The sequence below is a fragment of the Callithrix jacchus genome, chromosome X, assembly GCF_049354715.1.
Source record: "Callithrix jacchus isolate 240 chromosome X, calJac240_pri, whole genome shotgun sequence".
In the NCBI taxonomy this organism is placed as follows: Eukaryota; Metazoa; Chordata; class Mammalia; order Primates; family Cebidae; genus Callithrix; species Callithrix jacchus.
In genome coordinates, this window is record NC_133524.1 from 51,393,218 (window position 1) to 51,398,736 (window position 5,519).

The window sequence follows — 5,519 nt, forward strand, 5'->3', positions numbered from 1 at the left end:
ACATCATCATTTGTAAGAAAGCCAAGGCTCTGAGCTCCACTGAGAGTTGGTGTCTGGGCTCAGGCAGTAGGGACACAGGGAAGGTGACAATTTTACATGACAGTGTTAGAGATGCAAAGCTCAGAGGTGAGTGTCAGAGGTGAGAAGCAGAGGGTGCCAGGAATGAGCTGAGAACCAAGCTGCTCAGGATTGGCCTTCACTTCCCCACCAGAGTCAGTCTAATTCTGAAGGCCAAGGCGGCAGCTCTGCTGAACCACTGTTAGTCTCCTTGAGCCATAATAAACTCAGGCAGACCGGGTCCCCTTACAGAACCAAGTTAAACTCCCAGACCTCTAGGCATTCATTCACCCTGATCCAGAGCCTTCGCACACTTCCCACAGATAATAGACTAAAGGCTTTAGGGCAACAAGGAACTTCCAGGGAGGATAATTCCCTTGTTCACACTGTGCCATCTGAACTCTCCTATAGTGACTCTGTCATGGCCCTCATGCAGCCGCCACACTCCGGTTCACACTGCTTGCCCTGCCAGAAGCAGCCTTCCAGCTTCACCTAAGTGAGTTAAACAAATCCCCATGTGACACCTTCCCACTTTATCTCTCTTCCATGCCCTCCTGTTTATTCCCAGAAGAATCTATCTTCCTTTCTTGCACTCTGGGGCCCTTCACTCCTGCTTCCATTATGAATGGTCACAAGATCCCTGCCCTTTGGTGTGTGTCTCCCTACTGCAGGACATAGGAAGTGCTGCAAGTCAAGGGTGGGTCTCATCCCTCACAGAGCTGGCCACATAGTCAAGGTTCCATACATGCCTGCAAAATTGGTATTTATGGCTTCTATAAACAATCTCTTTCCTCATCTGTAAGAGATACCTGCTTCCTTGCTTGTGATGGGGAGATGGCACAGCCCACTGCATGCCCTCAGAAACTTGAGAAAAGTAACCATGTCCCCAGCCAGTGTTACCCTTGTGTTATAAACTCCTGTAGTACTGTAGCAAGAACAGCCGCGGGAAACAGATTTCCCAAACACCGAATAAAGGAGGAAAGAGTTTATTATTTGGCCAGGAGCCTGGGCATAATTTGCCCAAAGCCCAGCTCCTCTAACAAAGGAAGGTTCTGCCTTTATATAGGTTTATACTTTAGATGTTACACGTGGAAGAATTTTAGGTTTATAGCTTTAGAAATTACATATGAAAGGGTTCTGGTTTACAGTTTTAAGACTCATATGTGAAAAGGTTTCTGGTTTGATCTTGTTTTAAGTAAAAATAGTGTCTTCCAGAGAATTTCCCCAAGACCAAGCGTGTTATTTTCAGGAAGGAGGTTCAGGAGGCGCCAGCAGGCCTGCTCTCTCTTCTATTGAGATGCACAGTTGATGACAGAGAGGGAGGGAATCCCCGATGCCTGGGTCTCCTTCCTCAGTACTATCTGTGATATTTCTTTCTATTCACTCAATGAGTAAAAAAAGATGAATCCACTTTAAAAGTCAGTCCATATTGTTCAGATCAGCATACCAAGTGATATGCATGGAGTCAGTGGTTGAGGTCCCAGAGGCCACCCAGGCAGAGGAGGTGTCTGGCAGCCCATGAATGGTCCTGAAGGGCCAGCCAGGCCATAGAGCAAGTAGGGCAATCCTGAGAAAGGGGTCCTCCTGAAGCCACATTGACCTGCAGAGCAGAAGGAAGAAAAGTTTCAAAACACATTAATATGATGGACAAAAACACCAACACCAATACCAGCTGCACCCCATGTACCAGGTGACAGTCCCTGGCACTTTCCCCTGCTCCAGGTTTCAAAATAGCAGTGTCAGTGCCCAAAATCTCCCTTCTACTGAGTCCTGAGGACAGCTGGGGTGTGAAGGGAAGCCATGAGGATAACCTGCTGTCACAACATGCCAATGTGTCTGTCTGTAGATATAGGCACTCTGGGTCCTGTTCCAGGGAAGACAGAGTCATTACACAGTAGTAAAAAAGCATATTCCGGATACATGGGTGTCTAGCCCAGGTATACTCCCATCTCTCCCTCATCACCACCGCTGAAGTTGGTTCTTTGCATGTGATGAACACAGATAAAAGGAGGAATGAAAAGCCCGTTACTCATACATGAATCACAGCTACTCTTAGGAGAACTTTTACAGGTCTTTCATGTCCTATCTCTGATTCTCAGAATGCTGTAAGGTCAGTGTGGCTACTCTGTGCTAAATCAAAGAAAAGAGGATACCAGAGAAAGGAAAAAATTCACCCAGGGTCACACAGCTTACCAGCGGCAGAGTGGAAATTGATCCCAGCTCGACCTGCAGACCCTCTCGTCCCCCTCTGTCTCCCTTCCTGACAAAGGGTCTTCTCCACTCTGGAGGTACAACCCGCGGGCACAAAGAGCTCTGGAGAGATGTGAATTCCTGAAGGGGAACTGGGAAAGGGCTTTGTGATAGAACAATCAAGTCCGTAGAAGTTAGTTAGGTATAGCTATAATATTTATTTTAACTCACAGGTATTACCAAATTTTAAATGCACTATGACATAAAGAACAATTTTGTCCATGGAAAAATGAAATGGGAGTTCTAAATAACAGAATTAAAACAACTGTGATTTGATTTCGAGTGTGGAAGTCCTGTCATGTGTGATTGAAGGACTCACCAGCTGTGAAAGCTACGGGGACCACATGAGAAAACAGCTTAGCTGACTGTAATTTAAGACCTTTGTTGGGAATTGTCCTTGTAGCTAATTAGTGACTTTCACTGTTCACTATCTCACATCCAGTGTACATTTCCTATTACAAATATAAAACCTCTGACAACTAAATATTCCATCAAGGACACCACTGGATGGGGAGGGGGCATCTATTATGTAAAATAACAGAGTTGCCGACAGAGATGGGACAGTGATTAATTGTGGAATTTGCTTTGTCAAAGAGCATTGAGATTTGCATGAAGCACATATTAATACTGGATGAATGAGTTTTTATATTTTTCACTTAGGGAGATTACAGCAGATATTCTAAAAGTTAGTCACCTACCCCATAGGAATAGAATAATAACAACAAAAAATTCCCACATATTTTGGGGAGGGGAATCAGCAACAGCTTGAGTTAAAAGGGACTACTGGGCCATGAGACCTACAGCAGAGGAGTAAAGTGGCATATTCTCATGTTATTTCTGGAAACAGAACAGTTAAAGCTCTTCAGCCCTGGGCCCTTAAGCATTTATGGGTTCTGGACGTGCCGCCAAAGATGACCAGCTGGGAATGGAAAAGACCGAAGCCTCATGGAAAATATTTTGCATTTTAAAAAGTGAAGAGACAGAAAAGATATCACAGAACACATAAGCCAGAGACAAGGCCAGGAGAGGGTACTGGATGAAAAGATAAAAGTGTCCTGAAATAGGCACAGTGAAAATGACCACAGCATTGACCTTTATCTTCTTTGTTTTCTCAGTTGGGATGCAGCTGCTATTCCTCATGGGAACTGAACGAGGTCGTGAATCTGCTAAGGACCAGAAAACGATCGGGGCTTTTTCTGGCTTGCATCATATGTGCAGAATAAGAAAACCTCCATGTCCACATCTGCCATGTCACTCTCTTTGTCACAGTCAGGTCCCTTGTCAGAGTCACAGAGGAGTTCATTAACCAGATGCCACAGAAGACCTTGGAACCCTCTGGACCCTTGTCCTTGAAAAGGACACCACAGAGCCCTGGTCTTAGCAAATCAACTAACTGCGAGCAGGCAGGGTTCAAACTAGCTGGAAATCAACTCTAAATCAGAAATTCCCAGTATCTATCAGAGGAAACTACTTATAAATTAAGCACAGACTAAAAATTAAAATAGGATGGCTATGGATAAAAAAAATATCAATAAACCCTGGACAGGAATAGCACTGCTCCTTTTTCTAAAGCCATAGGGACATTCGCAATACTTTGGATTCATATTTAATCTAACTTTCATATCAGACCAGGTATTATAAATATTTATGAACAGAAATGGACTTAAAGAGACTAATAGTAATGAGAAAAGGTAAGAGCTATGGGAACTTACTTTAAAGTTTTAGGGTTACACTTAAAATGTTAGAGGAGTAAAATTGCATAGAAATTTATTACTAATGGAATTGTATATTTCACAATAAACATTTCAAACAAAAATAAAGGAAGCTCCAAAAATAGTAAATAAATGCGTCTTTTCCTAAAAATATCTCATTGTATAATACTGATTCACAAAGACATAGCAAGAAAATTTCCTCTCCTTAGGACATACAGCTCCCGTTCTAAAATGTTATTGGTGTTGCTTTTCTCAAATGAAAGAAAAATAAAGCCTTCACACTGACTCAAGGTGGGAAGCGGAGCTGGCCCATTACCCTTCTAAGCTCATCACCTCAGTTAAAAGTAACCAAAAGCTCAGGGTGGAGTGGTATCCACAGTCAGTTGATGGGCTTCAGCTCCAATATTCACAGGGGATGAGAGCCATTTGACTTGAGCAGTTGAGGAAAATTGTGTCCTGCCACCTAGTGAGACAACTGTTCTCTTTAGTAAGTACTTGAAACTTTTTCCAGGAAACATAACAATTACCCTCCATCCTGACCCCTCACCCCCAAAAGGAGAAGGGGTGTGTGTGGACTGTACAGCAGAAGTTATGTGACTGTCTTCACATTGAGCTCATACCTCTCCAGGGAGGATTCTTTAGGCCTGGTCGTCCACTAGCTGGCTCCTGACTAATGTGTCTCTCCAGCACTCTGTTTTTCAATCATTTCCTGTCTTGGAGTCAGAGAAGGAGTGAACTTGAATAAGAATTAAAATGCCAAGTTCTTTACTAGGCACTCAAAGCTTTGTTTTGTTTAAGCTTCCCTTAAAAAAAAAAGCATCCTTTAAAATGTCCATCACAATTACCTACCTGTGCTGCTTGTAGGCAGCTTTCTCTTCCATCTCCCTCTGCAAGGCTTAAACACAGAGCTGTGGGGAGAAAAATACATCCACGTCCTGACCTGGCAGAGTATGCCTAAAAGCAAGGAAAGAAAAAAAAAAGCTTACCCAGTTGTCATGAGCCTTTCTTTCAGAAGTGGTGATCTGAAAAAGCCAATACATGAGAACCCGTATGTTTAAGGAGTCTAAGGGCCATGATATCATTTGCATCAGTGCTGAAGGATTCTGCAACTGCTGGGAAGAATGCTCCTTACCTGGCACCTGCAGTAGTTCTCTACCTACCTCTGCTGCTCTTCTGTGTCTTCCATCATTTTTATATGGTTTAGAATCACTTTTATCAGGTAAAGTGCCGTTTTCAGGATGATTTTCAATAATCTGCCATGTTCTGGTTATCCTCACATCCGTACCCTTACACAATATATCCATAGATAGAAAACACATTTCACATGGTTATAAAAGTACAGTATGATAAAAAAAAAAACTGTTACTATATTGATTCCTCATCTATTGCTTAATGCGTGCTGGGTTCTAAGTTGACAATTTCCTTACTACCCTCAGTATGTCCTTAAATCATCCTTCATTGAGCATCGCTTATCATAAATCTCTATTCTCCTTGTGCTAA

The 5,519-nt window shown here is 42.9% G+C and overlaps 1 long non-coding RNA gene across 1 annotated transcript; it reads right to left on the minus strand.

The window, feature by feature from the left end:
• Positions 1-1,027: 1,027 nt before the first annotated feature.
• On the minus strand, positions 1,028-5,007 carry LOC108589969 (uncharacterized). The gene is made up of 4 exons (XR_001909320.4): positions 4,869-5,007; positions 4,640-4,732; positions 2,251-2,410; positions 1,028-1,657 (listed from the first exon to the last, which is right to left on the minus strand). It is a non-coding gene; the product is annotated as an uncharacterized LOC108589969 (long non-coding RNA).
• Positions 5,008-5,519: the final 512 nt, after the last annotated feature.